This window comes from Felis catus, chromosome A2 (assembly GCF_018350175.1).
Source record: "Felis catus isolate Fca126 chromosome A2, F.catus_Fca126_mat1.0, whole genome shotgun sequence".
NCBI lineage: Eukaryota > Metazoa > Chordata > Mammalia > Carnivora > Felidae > Felis > Felis catus.
Window position 1 is genome coordinate 33367556 of NC_058369.1, and position 23816 is coordinate 33391371.

Here is a 23816-nt window from a genome sequence, read left to right on the forward strand (position 1 = left end):
GGCACGCAGGGTCTCTCAGAATAAATGTTAAAAATAAACAAACATACTTAAAAGGCAAATATGGAAACAGAGAGAAGAGCTCAGAAGTGACTAGCAAGAAACAGATTCGAACTGGCACATGCACCCCAATGTTTATTGCAGCACCATCAACAACAGCCAAAGTATGAAAAGAGCCCAAATGTCCATCGAATGATGAATGGATAAAGAAGATTGTGTGTGTGTGTGTGTGTGTGTGTGTGTGTGTGTGTGTGTGTGTGCATGCGTGTATAAAATGGAATATTAGTCGGCAAGCAAAAAGAATGAAATCTTGCCACTTGCAAATGGATGGAACTAGAGTGTATTATGCTCAGTGAAATAAGCCAGAGAAAGACAAATATCCTATCATCTCACTCATATGTGGAATTTAAGAAACATAACAGATGAATATGGGGGAAGGGAAGAAAAATAAAATACGATAAAAACAAAGATGGAGGCAAACCATGAAAGACACTTAAATACAGAGAAAAACAGGACTGGTAGGAGGGAAGTGGGTGGGAGGATGGGTTAAATGGCTGATGGGCATTAAGGAGGGCACTTGTAATGAGCACTAGATGTTGTACGTAAGTGATGAATCACTAAATTCTATTCCTGAAATCATTATTACACTTTATGTTAACTAACTTTAATTTTTTTTTAATTTAAATGTTTGTTTATTTGGGGGGAGGGGGGCAGAGAGAGAGGGAGACAGAGGATCTGAACCGGATCTACACTGCCAGCGGAGAGCCCGATGTGGGGCTGGAACTCATAAACCAAGAGATCATGACCTGAGCGAAAGTTGGAAGCTTAACTGCCTGAACAACCCAGACGCCCCACTAACTTGGATTCAAATTAAAAAAAAAAAAAGCTCACTAAAAAGAGAAAGACACTTTTAAAAAGTGCTATTAAAAAAACAACAACAGGGGCGCCTGGGTGGCGCAGTCGGTTAAGCGTCCGACTTCCGCCAGGTCACGATCTCGCGGTCCGTGAGTTCGAGCCCCGCGTCAGGCTCTGGGCTGATGGCTCGGAGCCTGGAGCCTGTTTCCGATTCTGTGTCTCCCTCTCTCTCTGCCCCTCCCCCGTTCATGCTCTGTCTCTCTCTGTCCCAAAAATAAATAAAAACAAAGAAAAAAAAATTAAAAAACAACAACAACAACAACAAAAAGGAGTAGCAAGAAAACAGACAAAAAGTCTCACCGCGCCAATGCACTGGTTCGTCAATGCAGCCAAGAACGTATATTTTCCTTGCAAGCCAAAAATAAAGAAAATCCAGCAAAACTTGAGTCACACTACCTTTTTTTTATTTTTTTAAAGGGTCTCCACCTCATTTTCTCTAGAGAGTGTCTTTCATCCTGATGATGAGCAAGTTTATACAGCTTTCCAAAACGCAAAGCCTATACCAGCGTGGCTTTAGGAGCAAGAGAATCTCATCAGGAAAGTAAAGTAGTAAAGGAGAGGAAGACGCGTATTCTGGAATCTAAAGTCCAACAGCCAGTCATTACTGTTCGAGATATCCAAGAGCTGCCAATAGAATGGCAAGCCAGACAAATACCCTGAAAATGCTTCCAACCAATGTGCAGACCCCAGCCCGCCCCTCCGTGTCACATCTCCCTCGTCCTTTTCCCTCAAAGTTCCAAGACTCGCTGCCTTTATCTGTTTGCAATGGCAGGGCACAGTGGTCAGCTAAGGAAATCCCCTCCTTCCCCCGCTGGCTCACCAGGAAAATTGTTTGGAAGTCAGCTTTTTCCTGGAGGCAGCCACTGCCCACAGGGAGAGACAGAGGGAGTCTCCGCCACTGAGAGCACTCCCCTGGCCGCCCAATTCACGCCAATTCACGTGGAATTCATGTGGTCTGACCACATGGCCACAGGCAGCCTTTGTAGCGACGGGCACCTGCATACAGCGTGCGCTGGCGATGTGGCCTGCTTTGGACAAACACAAGCCACAGCTCGCTCTCCCTCACCTGCTAAACAGTATTTTTAGGCCACACTTTTTGATTTATTATTTACTTCTGAACATAACTTCTGACGAATGGGAGGACTACTGCAAAGGGTGGTATTTTATTCAAAGAAGGGGGAAGAGGGGCACCTGGGTGACTTAGTCAGTTAAGCGTTCAACTGCAGCCCAGGTCATGATCTCACGTTTCATAAGTTCAAGTCCCACCTTGGGCTCAGTGCTGACAGTACAGAGGCTCCTTGGGATTCTCTCTCTCTCCTTCTCTCTCTGCCCTTCCTCTGCTCAACAGTTCTCCCTCTCTCTCCCTCTTAAAATAAATAAACAAACTAATAAAAAAAAAAAAAAAGGAAGGAAGAAGAGGCAGATAATTAAACTACATCAAAATTAAATAATATTTTTACCTAAAGGACATTCTTCTGATTACTTTAGCCCCAAGAGTTATATATGGGTACAGTCAGGCTATCAGGCAATTCAGTGAAACACAAAATATTGCAATTCTTCTATGTTTTATTTAATTTTATTTAACATATTCAATGTTTTGGTTGTTTCATTTTGTTTTTTATAAAAAGAGCAGTTGTCAGAAGCTAAAGAATATGGACAAAATAATATTCTCCTAAGAATGAAATATTTAACCACACACACTGACCTTAAGAAGTATATCCCATAATAATAAAAAGAAGTATATTCTATACTTCTAGTATAGAATTCTAGTATTCTGGTATTCTAGTAGAATATAGTATATTCTTCTAAATGTCAGTATCATCATCCTTCTTCTCAAGTTCAAATGCATACAAGGAAAACCAACTTCAGGCTATTGAGAATTTTTTCAATTATGCAAGTTACAAATAAAACTGGAGTTACCATGAGAAATAAAGAACTTGATCAGTGGAAATGAACTATTTATTTCAATTTAGCTTAGTTAACCTAAGAGTGACTCAGAGGGGAAATTCTGAAACATGCTTCTTTAACAAAGGCTCTGTTCTCAATGACTCAGGTACTAACTACACAGAGGCTGGGAAGAGACAGGATGATCAGGCTCTGAATGTCCCCTTCGGTGTTTTGATGACACTGTTCAAATGACAATCTCTCTGCTTGTCACATTCAGTGAGACTTTTTCCTTTTCTGAATTCAGACAGGACAATTCAGAGCCCAGAAAGAAAGAAATGCACATCACAAGCATGTATCCCTTTAAGTGCAGATGGCTACTAATGAACGTAGGTGCCCATCCTAATGATCTAGGGCCTGAAGATGTATTTGTTCCTTGATGTTAACAGTGACATAGATTTATTTATGGTTTTCCTGAGACTCGTTAAACATTTCCTGAAATGAGACCACGTCACTGAAATCATTTTACCATGGTAGGAAGGGAGGGCGGGCATGGGCAGGGGGGCAGGGGGCGGAACCAGTCTTCAAAGGCAAGAACAAGGTTTTGCCTGTTGTCTTTGTAGCAGAGGGCAGAGCATGTTTTTCACTGAGGATGCAATCATGTAGGTAAACAGCAAGAACTCTCTTCTGATGTTATATCCTGTCCTGTTCGACTCATTAATTTAAGAGACCCTAAGCCACTAGAGTAAACATTAGCATTAGTAACTCTTTTGTGATTGCCCTTCAAATCATTTCATGATGGCTACGTAGCTAAAGAGGAAAACATAAACCAGTCTGCTAATACTTTAAACTAACACAGATCCCACATCCAGGGGCATACTCAGATCCTCAATGACATACACTCTTTTGAACCTGTAGACCACAGCAGGACAAGAAGAGTCTTTATTTATTTCCTTTTTTTAAATGGCGTTTTAAAGTCAAGTCCTGCAGATTTCCGTATGTCTATTATTATGGGCAGGAGGAACAATCTAATAGCAAAATGTACGTTCTTTATTATTAAAAAACACACAAACTGCATTTACCGCCAAGATCCTTATTTCATACTCTTTCATGTTTATACTGTTGGGGGAAAGGTATCAATAACCAGACAGATCACCAATGCTAATTCTGGACAAACTACAAATTGCTGAATGTAGACAGCTACAAATGATCTTGAATTAACCCACAGACAGACTAGTTACAAAAAAGTATCCCAAGAAAACATTGTCAAATGGTCATAAAGATGGTTCACTTTCTAACTTCATAGAAAATATTTCAATGATGAATGTTAAATTATGACCCCATCTGAATTACTCAGTAGGGGAGACACGAGCTACATAAAATACCATCTCCTACATCCCCATCACTCAAACCAGTGTCCGATCTTCCCTGATATGTGTCCTCTGCACCTAACACCCTACAAGAAATAAAAAGGGTGATTGATTCGGGGAGTAAAAAGACTTAAGCAGTCATGATATCAAGCGGTTTGGGGATGATGAGGATTTGTAAACAAAACTGGCATGTCTCATATTCCTTGAACATTAGTAAGCACATTGTGGCCACCTGATAAATGGTCGTCCATAGTATATAGTATTCGTAAGTTTCTGGATCATTTTACAGTCTCTGGAGAGAAAGGAAGAGTAAGATGAGAAAGAAGTGACTAAAAGGAAAAGATCAAAGGAGAATCTTCAAGTATCAGGGTGGATGAGGCACCAAGTGTCTGCTGTGTATCCCACCCCTGTGTCCCTGAGTAACAAACCTTCCACATCACTCGCAAACTGATGCCAGGACGCAGGAGAGGCGGCCAGCAGCGACAGGATGTCTTAAAGCACCAGAGTACATTCGAGAAGGTCTCCAAACTTCTCTTTATTCCAAGCAAACAGAGCTCACAAAGAAAGCAACCCTAGGGGTGCCTGGGTGGCTCAGTCGGTTGAGCGACCGACTTCGGCTCAGGTCATGATCTCACAGTCTGTGAGTTCTAGCCCCACGTCGGGCTCTGTGCTGACAGCTCAGAGCCTGGAGCCTGTTTCAGATTCTGTGTCTCCCTCTCTCTGCCCCTCCCCCGTTCATGCTCTGTCTCTCTCTGTCTCAAAAATAAATAAATGTTAAAAAAAAAAAAAATCTAAAAAAAAAAAAAAAGAAAGCAACCCTAGGAACGGCCACTCAAAGAATTTACTATTTATGCCATTCTTCAACAAGCAATTAAAGAAGTCCACAATTACAGTGCTTCTGAGATTGTTTCCACATCTTCAAATCAGTGACATTTTACATTTTACTGGGTGTCATGAATAAACACAACAATACACGCAAACCACGTATCACGCTGCCCGACCCAGACACAACCTGAGACACAGTAACCATGATTTAGCCGCCCCCCCCATTCCCCGCCCCGGCCACTTACTCCAAATTTAATGATCAGAAAAAACTGAAGTACCACAATTTTTCTGGCAACCAACAGCATCTTCTCCCTCTTCTGTCCACCACAAAACACGAAACATTTGCAACTGGTCACAAGAAGAAATCCAAGAGAAATAATTTTAATGGAATCAAGGCACAAAGAATTGGGGTGCTTACTGCCCTTAGCTCAACCAAGATGGCTGACCAACAGAGACCTGCACCCGATCACTCCCATGCAGAGTTTTTCGACCTTGGCATGGTTTACATTTGTGGCACGGTAATTCTTGGCAAGGGGCAAGTGTGCTGTATATTGTAGGATGTTTAAGCAGCATCCCTGGCCCCTCTCCTCTAGAGGGTGAATGGCACCCTCCCAGTTGTGATAACCAAAAATGTGCCCAGACATTGCCAGATGTCCCCTGGGGACAACACTGACCCCAGTGAGAACCACTGCTCAGGCTAATACCACCGAAATGAGAACCATAGCTCTCAAGTCAAACCCTTGGGTGTGGCTTCTCTCAGAAGTGAATAAAATAAACCTCTTCAGAAGTAAAAAGGGCTTCCCAATGGCTTGGGGGAATTAAAAGGAGACCATTAACTTTCCTAGAAAATGCCACTTTACAGGGGAGCGGAAAGAAATTTTTCCTTCTACCCCTCTTGGTTCTTGGCTGGGGCTCTGTAACAAAAGATAAACAAGAGAAACACAGTCAAAACTTACTTATTACAAGTTTTGCATGACCCAGAAGTCTTCATAAGGAAATAAGACCCAAGAAGCAGCTAAGCTTGAGCATTACTTAAGCTAGGTTTGATGAAGAGAGGAAAGTTGTGGGCAAACATGACAGGATATGAGCTAAGGGTGGTAAACAGGGGGAAACTTGGCAAAACCTGTTCAGGTGAATTCCTCCTAATGTCCCTCAGTCTTGGAAGATAAGGGTCCTCCTTTCTTCCAGGTGTAAGAGGGCGGTAAGTCACAGGAAGTTCTTATCAACTGGGTTGGGGGAAGGTCACAAAGTCCCGCCTACACCTGCCATGTTTCAAACTCCTTAAAGGTGTGATATTTTGGGGTAATGTGTCCTGAACGCCGTTGCCTTCCTCACCTGTGGCTGGGAGCATGACCACTCAGCATGCCTCAATGTACACAGCCCAGTTTGTAACAGGTGTTACTTCTAGGGGCGCCTGGGTGGCTCCATCGGTTAAACGTCCGACTTCAACTCAGGTCACGATCTCACAGTTCATGAGTTTGAGCCCCGAATCAGGCTCTGTGCTGACAGCTTGGAGCCTGGAGCCTGCTTTGGATTCTGTGTCTCCCTCTCTCTCTGCCCCTAACCCACTCGCATATTCTCTCTCTCTCTTTCTCTCTCTCTCAAAAGTATATCAACATTAAAACATTCTTCCCTTGTAAAAGATTAGTATCACACAGCTTGAGGAATCACAGCTAATTTTTATATTTCTCAAAAGAACGGGGGAAAAAGGTCCCAGGGAGAAACATTACCTAGCCCTCGTGCCATACTCAAGGGAAGTAGCTAGGAATCAGTGGTCATCATCAGTAAGTAGTTTTGCAATTTCTTAGTAATACTTAATGAAATGTGACCTGGAATGATTTTTCCCCTAAAAACGAATGTACTAGGTAAGCAAGCAACACAGCAGAGATTGAAAGTACTATATAAATGCTAATAGCTTCCAAAAGTCTTTTTATTTTTTGACTTAGTCACCCATTTATTCAGTCACCCATTAAATATTTATTGACCATCTACTTCATGCCAGACACTGCACTAAGAGTCCAGAAATACTTGGGGGGGGATGGCATTTTCTCCCGTTTTATTAAAATATCATTGACAGGGATGCCTGGGTGGCTCAGTCAGTTAAGCATCCAACTTTGACTCAGGTCATGATCTCAGTCTGTGAGTTTGAGCCCCACATCCGGCTCTATGCGAACAGCTCAGAGCCTGGAGCCTGCTTCAGATTCTGTGTCTCCCTCTCTCTCTACCCCTCCCCATCTCATGCTCGGTGTCTCTCTCTCAAAAAATAAATAAATAATAGACGTGAGAAAAGTTTTTTAAATATCATTGACATAAAATTGTATTAGTTTAAGATGTACAACATAATGATTTCACGTATGTACATACCGTGAAATGATCACTACAGTAAGTTAACATCCAATGCCATAGTTACAAATTTTTTAATAAAGTATTACAAATAAAAAGCAATTTTTTTTCATGCATATTTATTTATTTTTGAGGGAGAGAGATAGAAAGTGAGCAGGACAGGGGCAGAGAGACAGCGGGAGACAGAGAATCCCAAGAAGGCTCCATGCTGTCCGTGCAGAGCACAATACAGGCCTTGAGCTCACAAACCACGAGATCATGACCTGAGCTGAAGCTTAAGGGACTGAGCCATCCAGGCACCCCTGGAGAAGCCAACTTTAAAATGCAGATTCTCAGGGCGCCTGGGTGGCTCAGTCGGTTGAGCGTCCGACTTCGGCTCAGGTCATGATCTCACGGTCCGTGAGTTGGAGCCCCGCGTCGGGCTCTGTGCTGACAGCTCAGAGCCTGGAGCCTGTTTCGGATTCTGTGTCTCCCTTGCTCTCTGCCCCTCCCCAACTTGTGCTCTGACTCTCTCTGCCTCTCAAAAATAAAATAAATGTAAAAAAAAAAAATTTTTTTTTAAGGCAGATTCTCCTCCCTGTCTCCTAGACATTTTGATTCTGAAGGCTCAGTGGGTGCCTGAGAGCTTGTATTTGTAATGACCGAACACCCAAGAGAGGTCTGTGGTCTATGGACCGCGCGTTCATTCAATGAAAATTTACTGGCTACCTAGTACATGCCAAGTCCTGCTCTAGGTGCTGAATCAGAGCAGTAAAGAAAGCCACACTTGAGAAACAACCATTGGAGTGGTAGTAATTTTTTGGTAATTCTTTCAATTTAAAATACTATTTCTCATATGGATTTGAAAAAACAGTTCAACAGCCAAAACCTCCCCATCTAATTTATTTTTTACATGAGACAGCTCTGGCCTGTGGGTCAGCCTACAGCATGGACAGTGGAAGGGAGTGGTATTAGGAGGCCACACAAGGCTAGCAGCCACCTGGGGAGGGCTCTGCAAACGAGGCCCCAGCATTTCCTGCCATTCCTGTAGGCCCTTCCCAGGGGATTAAGGGTAACGACTGGAAAGCAGAAATGGTGCTAGGAGGGAACCAAAGAATATGTCACCTCATTTCACAAGCAACACAAATTCAGGAACTTTCATAACTTGCAAGTCCTTCTCTGCCTCCTTCTGGATTTCGACGTCTGACCTCTGAACTCTGTGTCAGATAGAATGCGCTCTCTGCCTTTTCTGCATTTTATCATTTATTTCCTCATTTCAAATACTTAAACTTCAGTACACCCTGTTTTGGTCTTTTTCCCACCACCCCCCCTTCCACCCCACACTGGGTACAAATTTCAGCAAGTTTCTCCAGGTTACAGGAAGGCAGAGCCAAGGGTGGAATGAAATTCAGCATGGGTGGGGACAGCCACCAATGGGGGCAAGCCAATCCTATTTGTCTTGGCAAGGCATTCAGTAAGCTGTTGGTTATGTCATTTGCCCACAAGTGGGCAGGCCTTGCTGTTCTACGGTCATCCATTTCCCAAAAATGCTATCCTGACCACACACACACACACACACACACACACACACACACACTCAGCAGGGCACTGCACACCCCTAGCCAGCTCTGGCTGCAGAATAAGTAGGGCCATGTACAAAGCAATGAAAAACAGAAAAGATACAATCCATATAGGAAAAAAAAAAAACATGTAAGAATTTTAAATATTAAAATATTTGTTTACCTACAGACTAAGAAAGTACAATAAAAAGTGGATAGCCAGGGAATTTTATCTAGCAAATGAGTTTATACGACACACTTGTGAAGTTAAATCTAAAAGGACAGAACCATGAGAGCTAAGCAGTACCCAAAATTCCACTGCTGAAGTGTTTCATCTCAGGTATTCTATATGAATTAATTTCAATTTACAGCTAAATGTCAAGGAAAATAGGTTTGTTTTCTATATTGTGTTACTGTTTGGTGCCCTAAGGGCTTTTGGCCCTCAGTAACTTATAAATAAATAACATTTTATCCTGATTGTTATGGAAAATAATTCCCCCTGTTTATGCTTCCTGCATTCCCTAAAGAAACCTGCATCCTAATGTTGCAAGAGAATTAGATCTAGGAGCCCTAGCAAACAGTTCCTGAAAGGAGACCAACAAAATGCTAAGATAACAGGCCTATGTCCTTTTATATTTCTCACTTCCTTTGTACTAACTCTGGGATTCAAATCTGTAAAACCCCAAACAGAACACACCAAGGCATAAATATCCCCTACAATAATTAAGAATTCAGAAAAATCATCAGCCTAAGAAGGGGACTGGGAAGATCAACAACAGCATTTCTCTTAATTCTGGCAAAAAATAACTTGTGAGGATTAAAACCCCATGTTTCTATCTTAAAATGAAATGACTACACTAAGATAGTTATCATGAAATCACGATGCTCAAATTACACTAATTATAAATTGCACATTTCTGATTAACTGCTGAAGCTTTCAAGTGAAAGCTTTAATCAGCAATATCCTTTTAAAAATACTTCCCAATGTGTGCCCTTAACAATGTTGAACTTGATCTGAGCCCTGTGCTCTAGGGAAAGAACCCTGTTCGAGAGATGCCCCCTCCTTTTTGTGACCCTTTAGGGCTCAGAGAAAGGACTCCATGCAAAGGACCACTCTGTCCTGGAATATTCTAGAATAAGACTCACTCACCTCCCATTTTCCTCAATGAATCCCTTGTTTTATAAAACCCGGTTTTCTCTCTCTACTTTAAGACTTTCCTCATTATGCAAGTTCTTCTTATTTCAAGTCTGAATAAAATGCCAGATGCATTGGCTCTTTCATTTTAACACAGTCCAACCTGCTCAAGTGGAGTTCACAGAAACGTTGAGATGAGATTCAAAGTCATCTGGTCAGCCTCCCTAAACTCCAGTTTGTGTTAGACCCAACAGCCTGAAAATTCTTGCCAGGTTTAGTAGGGCAAACTCAGAAACACCAAAATCCACATTTAAATTTTAGAAAACTTTCCTGTAAACGATAAGGGCACAATTCAAAGCGGCTCAGTTTATTCAGTATGTTTGTATTTACGTGGATTTGTAATGTATTCAGTGTATTTGTAAAGCAAATCACTGTGTCACCTCGAAGACATCAATCTTCAACCCACACATTTAAAGAGCCATAGATGGCAAGAACTAACATTAAAGCAATGGTTTAAATTACTTAAAACGTAAATGGCTTGAAATTGTGCTTTAACCCTTTGCTATCTGTTTTGACTTTAGCATCATAGACTCTCTTAGTAGTCACTGAGAAAACGTATCCTACACAGGATGAGGATAACACTACAGCTACAGGGTCCATGATCCCGTGGCTCCAAGCAAAATGACTGCACTGAACCATTCAGATTCCTCCAACTGCCCACGAACAACCTAAGAAGATGACAAGGGCTGAATGAAGCACAGAAAGAAGGATATGCAAGGAAGCAACTGTCACTCCTTCCAGTGGATTCTCACCAGACCCATCATTCGGTATTCTTCACAGCCTTCATCACTTCCTGTGGACACTTCCACTGCAGCCATGATGACAATGTGGCTGTAAATGTTTATTCACTACAATTTATTCACTACACTCATTAAAAGGCAAGCGTGCACGGGTCATATCAGATACATTCTCCATGGCTGCATACTAAACCCAAGCAGACTTGGTGGCTGTTGTGTTGCTTGCTGTATTTTAGCAGAGTGCTTGACCCATAGTAAGCACCCACTAAACGTTTGCTGAATGAATCAAAAAACGCCAACTGCTATTTCTGTTGTGGCTGTGACTTGGCAGGAAACTGCTACATGTCTGTTAGGTATAGAATTTTAAAAAACAACACAGAATCCACTGACAAATGTACTTTCTGTCCCAATCACCCTTGAGATCTGTCCAAGTTTATGGCTTCATTTTACCAAGACTATAACTCCTCAAGAGCAGGAAATGTGCCTTTTACGCTCCTTCAGAAGGATGAGTACAGTGTAATATTCAACATCAGGCCCAGGGGTCAGGTTTCTCAGACCCAAAACAGTTTAACCTTCTATCCCAAGCGTCAAACACATGAGTCCCTCATTTGCAGAATTCACTTACTGACAGTATCTTATGGCCCTTCCATATCTACCTAAGCCCCAGAGTATTTCAACATTGCTCTAGAAAACAGGAAACTGAATTGGGCCTGGTCACTGCATTGGTTCACAATTTTTGTCAGAACTTATCAATTTCCAGCAAAAGAAATGAAAAGGCCACATCCAGTATCAAAAACTAGACACATGGGCACCTGGGTGGCTCAGGCAGGTTAAGCATCGGACACTTGGTTTCGGCTCAGGTCATGATCTCACGGTTCGTGGGTTCGAGCCCCACTTCTCTTTCTCTCTTTCTCCCCCCCCCCCGCCCTTCTCATACTGTCTCACTCAAAATAAATAAATAAATCAATTTAGACACACAAGTTAGGATATGAAAGTACAGTGAGACCGCCCAAGTAGATAGCTCAGTGTGGGCTGAAACGACCTAGTTTAACTGCAAAGATCCACTCCTGGAAGGGAAAAGACTTTTCTAACAACTGTAGCCAGCAGCGGAAAACATCCAGCCTTGCTGAACTCGGTGGTAAGGGCTACACAAGGGTACGCACCTCCTCCGAGGTCCCCAAAGACTAAAATAGGGTTGCACCTGGCCTAGCAGGGGACGACAGCCTGAGAAGACACCAGGTGGATCCAGGAAGTCGGGGCTAGGATAAAAGATTAAATCGAGCCTTGCAAGACACACGGAGGGGGGAAAAAATACAAACAGCTATGAAAAATTCAGATGTAAATTAAATTCCATTGTTATGCCAAAGAATTGCTCAAGGGGGGTAAAATTAGAATCTTTCCTCTCCAAGAATTTGTAAATCCCTCCTCAATGGGCTGGAATGGAAATTACCACATTCCACCCCGAGGGACTTGCAGGTCACCATTTAAATGGAAATGCCTCCTTGAAGTCACACACAGCCCCAGCCAGAGCTCAGTGTTCTGGGTTGTCACTACTACAGTGATGGTCTACACGGGGACAAGCAGAGGGCTGAGGAGAACCCCAAGGAAAGAGGGTCTCAACCAGGATCTTATTCACTCAATAGAGTAACAGAAGAGCATGTGCTACCTTCAAGAAACTTCCCCCAGTACCCCGCCCATGCATCTCATTCCAAAGGTTCTGTGTCCACACGGACTGGAGCTGGGCTGCCGGACAAGGTGGTGGCAATGTGACTGAGAACGCAATTTGTCATTTTGTCTCTTCTTCACTGACTTAGATGTAAATGGCATTGTAGTTCGTGCAAAGAGTATCACTGCATTTGGGCCTGCATCTACTTTGCAATAAATTCTGTTAAATGTATATACAGACCAAGGGTTTCCAATGAGACTGTAGCATCCAAAGCGAGAAGCTACTCTAAGGGCAAAATACACACCTAATTTCAAAGACGTGGTATGAAGAAAAAACTGTAAAATATCTCCTTAGTAACTCGATATTGACTACCTGTTAAAATGATAATGTTTTGAATCAATTTCATTAAATAGATTAAAATTAGTTCAGTTAGTTGTAACTGAATTATTTTTTATTTATTAAAATAGTAAGATGGTATTTTTAAAAAATTTTTTATGTTTATTTTTGAAAGAGAGAGACAAAGTAAGATCAGGGTAGGGGCAGAGAGAGATGGAGACGTAGAATCCGAAGCAAGCTCCAAGCTCCAAGCTATCAGCACAGAGCCTGACACGGGGTTCAAACCCACGAATCTTTCTTAAGATCATGACCTGAGCCAAAGTCAGATGTCCAACCAACTGAGCCACCCAGGTGCCCCTAAGATGGCGTTATTGATATGCAGTAAGCCTACCCCATTTTATTCCTTTCATAGTTAAAATTTTTTAATCACGTGTGGTTCACATTACATTTATACTCAACAGCTCTGGAGATTCAAATCAGTTTATACATTCAGCTTTATTTATATATATATATAAATATTTTTTTTAAGTTTTTATTAATTTGAGAGACAGAGACAGTGCAAGGGGAGAGGGGCCGAGAAAGAGGAAGAGAGAGAGAGATAATGAATCCCAAGCAGACTCAGCACTGCCAGCAGAGAGCCCAACATGGGGCTCGAACTCACAAACTGTGAGATGATGACCTGAGCAGAAATCAAGAAGCAGACGCTTAACCCACTGAGCCACCAGGGGCCCCTATACATTCAGCTCTAAACCTCCTTCTGCGTCTTTTTTGTGCCTGGCCTCCTCTGGCCGACAGATGCAATCTACAAGCCCTTCTCAGAATGATGGAATGTCGCTTACAAACAAGTAAAATAAAATGTGTAAAGGGTATGGCGAAAACCAATTATACTGAAATATATTTAACACGATAATTTAAAAACACGTTTATAATCATGATTGTTTTTCTTAGTTAAGGCACTGAATACCAAATAAAGAGTGGTGAGTCTAATAACTACTGTAATTTCTCACTAACGATACACATAAATAAAACCGTAATGACAAAACACATCTGGGATTCCTACTGATGACAAAGTCATGGGTGTTGTTACGCCGCCGTGTGTTGTTGCCCACGTTGATAACTGAAGGAAATGCTCACTTTCTGTTAGCAGCGAGGGGAAAAATGTAGACGTCATTTTTAGTTCACCCAAAGGTACACACCCCGTGATCTCTATCCAGAGACTCCAGGTTAAGAACACTGTTTTAACACCTCGTAAATTCCAGAGTCTGTTTGCCAAAGATGACCCCCATCCTTAGGATGTCGGTTCACCTTGGCTCATTCCTGTTAATTTGAAGCTCATGACTCACAATTCCTGTTTTGACGACAACCAAACCAATATTATAAGGAAGCGCCTGCACTGGTTTTTTCCTGATACTTTTGCTCTCCAAAGGGAACAGGAAAAGCATTAAAGGAATATATAAAGGGGGTGGGGGTGGGGCGGGAATCTTAACTATGCACCAAGAAAATCAATTCTTTAGGTTTAATGATTAATTTCTGTGTGTCACAATGTTCAGCAACCAAAAGAACCACATAAATGTCAGGGGCACTTCAGACAAATGTACTTCCCATCTCCCAGCCTATTTCCATTTACAGACACTTCTAAAACACTGTGTCCTAGGCACTGTTTGAAAGACTACAAATATTAACTCCTTGGTCCTTAAGACAAGCCTGTGAGTTGAGTGCTATTAGTAGTATAACCTTTCTATAGGCAAGAAAACTGAGCCTCAGGGAGAGGTTAAGTAACTCGCCCAAGGTCACACAGCTGGGTTTCCAACAGAGACTGCCTATACTGTTTTCAAGGACAAAGCAATGGAACCTCAAGACTCGAGTCATTACAAGTGAGCGAAGATTATCGCCTTACCACCTGCGCTCCCTGCTTCTAAATCGCTCCCTGAAACGCTAAAGCCAGAGGATGTAAGGAAGACCATTTTGTATCTTCTGGCCCATTCACAAGCAGTTTTCAAAATTAAACCCAACGGTGTTTTTTGTGAGATAAAATAAAGGTCCTCAGTATCTTGGGGAAGCAAATGCTACCAGGCTGGGCATTTTTTTCTACTCTTATCTAAACTTATGTTCCGGGAGAATCTAGGCCTAGCGATAAGCCAAGTTTCGACTTCACCACACCGGCTGAAGAGCGATTCCGCCCATACTGGAGCCCTCACCGCAACAGAAGGCCACAGAAACCGAGGCCCCTCGGGGTCCAGTCACTGTTGCCAGAGCTGAGTAAACTCCCTGCCTGTGTCAGGAGCTGGGCAGCGAAACCAGCCCTACAGGTGTATCCAGGGAGGCGGGTTTACACTGCCGCATTCTTTCCTTCCCTGAACAAACGAAGGATTGTCTCCACGCCGTGCTAGGCTCACAGGGCCAGATAAGCCTCCCTCACACAATCATCTCCACACAGAAACTTGTCAGCTAGCTGCCGCTCTGGAACACCGAAAATAAAATGGCTCTGAAAGCCAACCAGTTAAAGAAAGAGGCAGCTAACATTACAGTAACGTTTTACCTGGAAAAACAATGCTTGTTTGGTGAAACTTCGCTACAGCAAGAATCGCTAGGGCAGATACCATCAATAAATATTTGTGGCTACGGAAACCTACTGCTACCTTTTGAAAAGGTCTCTTGGACTAATTCGGAAACCTTCATCTTGGCTGTGTGAACCACCATCCCCTTTTTGAAATGATAGAGTCCCAGGGGTCGCTATAACATGAAATAAAATGACTTCATTTCCTCCAGAGAAATATTTTTACCTCAGCCCCCACACTCTGGCGCTCAAATACTCAGGACTCCAATATCAGGGGGCAAAAAGTCAGGCCTAATAGGCCTGGATCGTTCTCAGATTAACAACCTTGGGGGAATAATCCTATAAGAAAATATTTTCAAGATCTGGGGTAGTAACATTTTTGGGCCAGCTGAAATTTGTTAGAGTTTGCACTTTTGTTTCTAAAAACTTCTGAAGTCATTTGTTTCCCACAGTTTTTCTCAGAAGCTACTTTGTGGGAAAGAAAGCCAGTTCCTAGGCAGGAAGCCAGCTCAAACCGGGTTGCTCTGAAAGAAAGCCAGCCCCCGCCAAGGCTGGGCTGAAGGGTCAGCTCTCGACGAGGTGGTTAACTTTTTACCTAAGTGGAGCCATGGGTATGGACAGGGGGAAATGTTTATGACACGACCTATCCTGTGACAAGCAGGACACACGCAGAGAGTGGGTTGCAGGATCCCAGTTCTGTTGCTTCAAATCACGTAGGGCAAGTTATATACCAAACTGGGAAATGGTTATTAGTTATCCACAGAGAGAAGGAGGGGCAGGATAACTCTTTGGAGGAACAGTGGGAAAATGGCAATACTGTGACTTAAGGACACACATTCTGGAACTCAACAGTCTCCCATCCAAACCCCAGCTCTGCCACTTATTACCGGGGTCATCTACATTAGCGAAGTTACTCAGACACTCTCTGCCTCAGTTTCCTCATCTGTAAATTAGAGCACACGGCCCACAGGCTGCTACTGTAAGGACTAAAGATGGGCATGTGCCAAACGTAATTAAAAGGTGAGCGTAATTCTCACGTTTTATTTCATGACATTTGTCACTATTGACGTAACTCTCTCGTAATCGATGGTAGGATTCCTGTCTCCATGGTGAGATGGAAGAATGGAGTCCTGGAGAAATTAAGAAACTTGCCCCAAACTGTACAACTAAAAAGAAATCATGGAGGTGCCTGGCTGGCTCAGTTGGCAGAGTGTGTGACTCTTGATCTCAGGGTCATGAGTTCGAGCCCCATGCTGGACAGAGAGATTACTTTAAAAAAATAATAATAATAATATATGTTTTTAAATGTCTGTTTATCTTTGAGAGACAGAGAGCAGAGAGAGAAGGGAACAGAGGATCCCAAAGCAGGCTCTGTGCTGACAGCAGGGAGCCCAATATGGGACTTGAACCCACAAACCGTGAGATCATGACCTGAGCCAAAGTGAGATGCTTAACCTATTAGCCACCCTGGTGGCCCAAAATAAAAAGATTTTAAAATAAGTAGATAAAAAGGAAAAAAAATAAGAAGAAACCACGTTGAGGGATGCACACCTGTCTGTGACCTCAGAGCTCAGCCACATTAACCTGCCCTCTCTGGTCTGTCTCTACTTTCCTTATGGTCTCTTTCAAAAGAAAAGAGGCAGGGAAAATAAAGAAAACATGTATGCACTTCTTTAAATGAATGGATGTAACCTTGACTAATGACCAATAAAATTTAAGTCAAACTCCAGGAAGCCACGAGCTGAGGGCCTCTTCCTCTCCTAACCTCCTTGCCTGGCTTGTCCCCCAGTTCTAGAGTCGTCTGGCCAGGCCAGAGCACATGAGGCAGAGCCAGCCATGCTCAGAGCGAAGATGCCACTGAAGCCACCTGAAATGAAGCTCCACAGTCTTTAGGGGTCTGTCCCAAGGCTCAGGAGAGGCGGCATGAGAAACGTGGGTGCCCAAGGGGAGGAAATGCAAACAGCCCCCGTCACTCTCCTCCATTTCTTCCTCCTTGGAACACCTCCCAATTTCCCTCAAAAGAAACACTGGTGTTGTGGTTCTTCATTTTCTGCACATCGCTTTTTCATTTTGGGGACTGCTACGGTGCTCCTTCAAATATCAGAATGACAACCGCACGTCTTTTAAAATGCCACCCTCAGTCACCCTGCGTGGCAGAAAAGGAAACATCTCTGGCTGCCTGCACAGTGTTTACCATTGCTAGAGTGTTTTGTTTGTTTTCGGTGGAGGATGCAGGGAGCTGACAAAGGAAAACCAAAACTCCTCTGTGTCAAAACACAAGCTGAGGATGATTACCTTCTCCACTGCCCTCATGTCAACTGCTCACAAATCCAGAGCATCCCTGGGCTGGCGGAGTGTTTATGGTCCTGCTGACCCATCCTTCAAAACAACACCCAGAGCCACCTGACCATCAAACCAACAAGGTAGTTCCAGAAAGGATATACTGGGTTTTGACGTCTAGCGCTCCGAGTGAAATAACTTTGTTTCCCCTAAAAAAAGATAAACTAAAATAAATATAGGTGTGTTCCAAAGCAATGAAGCCAGCCACTTCTTCCTATGACTCACAGCGACCTCATAACTTCTTTTTTTATGGTAACGATGGGCCGGGAACTATGTGCTTTTTGGTGAACTGACTCACGTACTGTTTATAGCAGTTCTGTGAGGAATTTAAACTCATTCCCATTTTGCAGATGAGGGGACTGAGACTCACAGAGGTTGAATAACTGTGTAAGTTCACATAGTTTGCCACTGGCTTTGGAGGACAGCCCCACATTCCGTTGAGGCTTCACGCAGTCACCCAATAGCCTTTCATTCACACGGTTTAAGCTAAGCTCATGTGGCGTTTCAAAAAAACACCCAGACACCATAATGATCAACTTAAAACCTTTAAAGTAGGCATACTGTAAATGGCTGAAATTAAAAGATTGCCAATATCAAGCGCTGCTGAGAACGTTAAGCAACAGAAATTTATATACTAGAGCAAGCACCTTGGAATGCTACTTGGCATTATCGAGTGGAACTACATAAATACATACTCTATGACCCAAACCTGCATTTCCATTCTGGCTACACACCAAAGAAATCCAAGGACATTCCATGTGTACCAAAAGACATGTATGGCCTTAATGAGAGTAATACTATTAATAATTATCACAAACTAAAATCAACACAACTGTCATCAAAAGAGGAACACACGAGGGGGCACCTACGTGGCTCAGTCGCTTAAGCATCTCACTCTTGATTTCGGCTCAGGTCATGATCTCACGGTTTGTAAGCTCAAGCCCCATGGTGGGCTCTGTGCTGACAGTGCTGAGTCTGCTTAAGATTCTCTTTCTCTCTCTCTCTCTCTCTCTCTCTCTCTCTCTCTCTCTCTCTCTCTCTGCCTCTCCTGCATATGAGCTCTCTTTTCACTCTCTGAAAATAAATAAACTTAAAAAAAAAAGTAGAACACATGGGTACATGTTCTTCATGCTATAATGCTATACAAAAAATGCAAATGAATGAACTACCACTATACGCACAACGAATGAAGCTCAAGCATAACTTGGAGGAGAAGAGGCCAGATGCAAAGAATAAATGCTGAACAAACCCATTTATACAAAGTCCCCAAACAAGCAAAACTCATCAGTGGGGACAGAGGTCACAATTCTGAAGTTCCCTTTGGGGAGGAGAGAGTGAGCCTAAAAGGGGGCACCTCGGTTGCCAACATGTTCTAGATCCAAACTGGGCTGTTGTTACTGAAACGGGTTGACTTTTTGATATCTCATTTATTGTACACTTCTAATTTACGTAATTCTTTCAGATTAGCTCCCTCTCCCTTCCCTCCAAAACACAAAAAAATTCATAAAACCCTGAAATCTAAACCAGGTTTTTAAGACATGCACAAGAAACAAACAAACAAACAGGTACAATAGAAGACATTCTAAACCGAACTCAATATTCTTACCCATGCAGGAACAACACTGCAGGAAAATCACCTCAGCAATATTTTAAACTATGTTTATATTCGATGAAGAAGTGCTCATTGTGGCATCACAGAGATTCATGTGCACCCCATTTCAAGAAGAGGCATAGATGTACACTGCTTAGGGTTTGACAGTAGAACACTCTTGTGGCAACGATGAGGTCATTCAGTATTTTGGCACAAACTACTCTGAGCAGGGCAAAAACTGAGTATTCTCTGCAGCGGCTACTAAGGGACACAAGGGCTACCCTCGTCTCAAACGTCTTCCTCACTGTGGGGAAGACTGACTTCTGACAATCCTGCAGAAGACAACAGGGCTCTACATAATACGACGCTTATATGTGAGGTAAAAAGCCAAGGCCCACGGCCCCTACTGAGCAAAAATACCCATTTTTCTCTCTTGGCCAGCATACAAAGAATGCTGGTGCTTCTCACATATGCCAAAGCACAGATAAGGTTCAAACGCTCCAGAAGCCTCTGAGGGTACAGGAGCTACCAAGACACACAACCAGATCCTTCTTTTGGGTTAATTCTTAAAAAATAATTTCAGACTCACGTCCAGCGCACAACTTCTAAGCTTCCCCTGACGTCTACTGCCCCTGTGTTGGGCCCCTTCATCTTCTGCCTTTAGAATGCTATTTCTTGGGATGCTTGGGTGGCTCAGCCAGTTACGTGTCCAACTCATGGTTTCAGGCCAGGCCATGATCTCACAACTTGTGGGTATGAGTCATGCATCAAGCTCTGTGATGACAGTGCAGAGCTGCTTAAAATTCTCTCTCTTTCCCGCTCCCTCTGCCCGTCCCCTGCACACATTTCTCTCCCTCTCTCTCTCTCTCTCAAAAATACATTATAAATCAACTTAAAAAATATACAATGCTATTTCTTTTCCGCTAACAGTTTACTCAAACTGTCATTATACCCTTTATCTGCACAATTATTTCATTCACCACAAAGAATATCATTTTTCTGCCCATCTTCAATTCCCCAGGGCAAACTACAACATCTGTGCATAGTAGATGCTTAATAAAGTCTTAATAGACCAATGTATAAATACCAATAACAACATAGGCAAATACCTTTGTCTTCTTCTCAAACCATCAACCTCAACCTGGTATGTTTTAGGAGTGATCTAAATTCACCCCTGATGAGTTTTTAGACAGGCAAGCTAGTTTTTCTTTTAGCCCGGACTCCCCATGTGGAAAAGCTCCCAGAGAGGCTTGCCTAGATACAGACAAAGTGATGTCTACACAATTCTGCTTCAGCCTTCTGCTGGGAAAACCTCCAGCTTTTTCACTGAACTTCATCTGACCAAGCCATAGTTCGCATTTCCCAGATTCCTCATGAGGGTTCTGATATCTTTGGAGAGGAGAGCTTGGGGGGGAGGGTGGGCAGACATCTGTCTTTCCAGTGGTTTCTAACAAACCGGTAAGTACAAACAATTCTACGAAGATGAGGATGTCGCTGGTCCCTGTGGTCACCAAACACAAAGGAGGTCTGCCCTATGGAATGATTCCAAAGGAACGAAAAAGTACCTAACCATGATTCGATTACAGTATTTTACCCTGAAATCACAGAGGAGAAAATCACCCAGGTCTGAAGCCAGAATTATGGGTCTCCATGGTCCACACAAATATACACAAGATTGCCCTTGAGGAGAAAGGTGCAGAGATGGGTTTTTGGTAGCTTCGCCCATTTCCATTCTCCCACTTCTCAATACAATTTCACCACCTTGGTTTCCATTTCATTTTCCATCCTTCCTCCTATGTGGCTGCAAGGAAAAATACTCTGAGAAGTTCAAATCTGCCAGTTACATGCATTCCTTCCTTGTCTATGAATAACCCACCGCTTTTACTGACTTTCCCTACCTTGTCTCTAAGCTATAAGCTCTGGGCAGGCAGGGATTCATCGGTGTTTTCCATGCTAAAGGAACCACAGAGCATAGGCCAGTCTGACATTGCACGCACACAAGTAATGATAGGCTAAATGGATGAATAGGTGAATCAGGTTCCTCTTATGCTTTGAAATAAATGCAACCCCAGAATAACCTTTTGAAACTCCAAGACACCATGCTTTGAGACAAGGAGGGGTGGGGATATCTCTGTTTCTCTCTGGTACATCCCTGCATCAGGCTATTTCCACTTGCTGAGATGAATCTGAAGTAGGACAAACAAACAGGAAACTGGTCTCTGTACAGTCAAAAAAAAAAATATTCCACACAAACCTATAGAAATAAAAGTCATCTTGAGCTTGGTACTGCTTACCCAGCGCATATCTACCCTTTCGTCTTTGAATTCATTCAGGTATTCATCCCACCCCATCCATTCTGCTACTGTTAATTTTACCTCACGTTCCTTAAGCAACAGTGAACATGCATAAGTGAACTGTCAGCACTGAGTGGACGACTTGGATCTTGAAGATTCCTTCTGTCAATTAACAAAATATATATATGTAAGACAAAAAGAGCCCTGTGAAAATAATTTGTGCATCCTACGCGTCTGGCTAACACGGCAGAAATACCTCCGTATACAAGCGATCCTAGCTATCTTGGGAAATAGTATTAAGATGGAACCAACCCTTGTGTAGATACCAACGAGATAAGGAAGGACTCGTGTACAGACAGTGTCTCAAAAGGCACTCTGGAGAACAGGTATCCTCGTTTCCAATACAGCGAGGAACGAAACCAATAATACAGAACTATATCCATTCGTGTCATTTTACGTTGTTTCAAAAAACATGCTTTCCTATAAAGACAGACTCCATTCCTCCTGCTCCAGACCTTCCTGTCAGGCTTCCCTTAATAAAGTTTCTGCCTGATAAACACCATGAATGTTCTATTGTGTTGAGAAGAAAGAAGCTTACATCAAATTACTGGGTTGGAGCTAAAAGCTTGGGAACCACCTGAGCCATCAGCTGAATTATTTGGAAAAGATTATTTTTCTAACTGGGACGGTTTCCATGATTTGCCTTGGCATGATACTCATCAAGAGGTTGTTTTTCTTCTACTAGCTTTCTCCTATCAGTAGTTTCAGGATAAGAAGTAAGCATTTTTAGCTTGTTTGTTCTCATGGACAGTGAACTCTATCAGTCAAGTATCTTCAAGTTCTTCCAGGAGCTTTACACATACGCGCACACACACGCGCGCACACACACACACACCCCAAATATACTTTCCAGCTCGGTCGTTGAGGAAGATGAGCTCTGTTACATCAAAATGGCGATTAAAAAGTCATACCACAATGAGCAGAGAAATCAGGTTTCATCTCATGAGCAGGCTTAAAAAACAGTTTTAAAACACTATTATGGTTATTTTTTGAAAATACTATGTATGAAACAATGAAGTAGTTTGTTCTGAGAGTTAAATAATGACAATCCAATGTATGCCCAATGAATGGGCATTTCCTAACTTTTCCATAATTATTATCTTGTGAGAGGAGCCCGCACCAAGCCTTCTTGCATGTACTACTTGATTTAAATCTCACAACGATCCTTAAAGAGAGAGGGGAAATATTCCTTAAAGGCAGAGAGCTCTGCCTGCTTTTTTCACCTGTTTATCTCAAGATCGGGCACAGCACCAGGCATACGGTAAGTATTTAGGAAAATCTCTTGACAAAGGTCAACATTTTTTTATATATTAGACAAACATAGCCCATAAAACTTAAGCACCTGGTCCGAGACCACAGGCTGGTAAAGTGGCTAAGCCAGGCTTCCGATAAAAGGCAGTGAGATTCCTGAATGCTGACACATAAGCATTCCTTGAGTCTGGTCCTTCTAAGAGAAGGACCTTAGCACATCACATCTCTGCAAGGCAGCCATGACACACCATCCTGCAGACTGAGAAACAAATATCATCTTCACCCATTAACCCAATAACCACCCTGCCCGTGTGGGTGGGCTTTCACTACAGGGTTATCTCTGCCCTCAGTCATTACCTTAGGGTCACAAACCCACAGGGAAACCTAAAAACCATCAGGACTTGGGAGAAGACACACCATTGACTTGCTGATACCGCAGCCCCTGTTGAGGGAAGTCACTTCCATACTGTTATCAGAATCACATGTTAGAAGCAGGAACAAAGGAAAGGAAAAGGGAAGAGAGGAGAGGCTCATCTTGACATGAGGCCAAAAGGGCCTCATATCCCTGTGTCGGGGAGTGAATCAAAGAGAACTCCTCAGAGGAGCAGGAATCACTGGCTCCTTTCTTACCAAGAGATACAAGGCAAGGAGTTGCTTTTTAGACTTCTACAAATCTCTCGGTCTCCCCCACCCCACTCAATCATTTGCTCCCATCCATTCTCAGGGCTCCATGAATTGCCAACTACTTATCAGTGTGTATGTAACTGGATCTCCTTCCAAGGTAAGGATCTTGCCTTTACCTTCCCTCCTTTCCAAACTTGAAGCTATGTATTACTAACTCAGCTCAGAGTTTTTTGAGCAAATACACACCTGTATCCCCCTAAACAGAACCCCTTAGAATCATGCAGATCCTCAGG

The 23816-nt window shown here is 42.8% G+C and overlaps 1 protein-coding gene and 1 non-coding gene across 18 annotated transcripts in view; one reads left to right on the forward strand and one right to left on the reverse strand.

Moving 5' to 3' along the window:
* The window catches only part of MAGI1 (membrane associated guanylate kinase, WW and PDZ domain containing 1), a 638028-nt gene that overhangs the window by 546541 nt on the left and 67671 nt on the right, over positions 1 to 23816 (reverse strand). The gene's annotated exons all lie outside the window — the stretch shown is intronic.
* On the forward strand, positions 16551 to 16623 carry TRNAK-CUU. Its single transcript has one exon. It is a non-coding gene; the product is annotated as a tRNA-Lys (tRNA).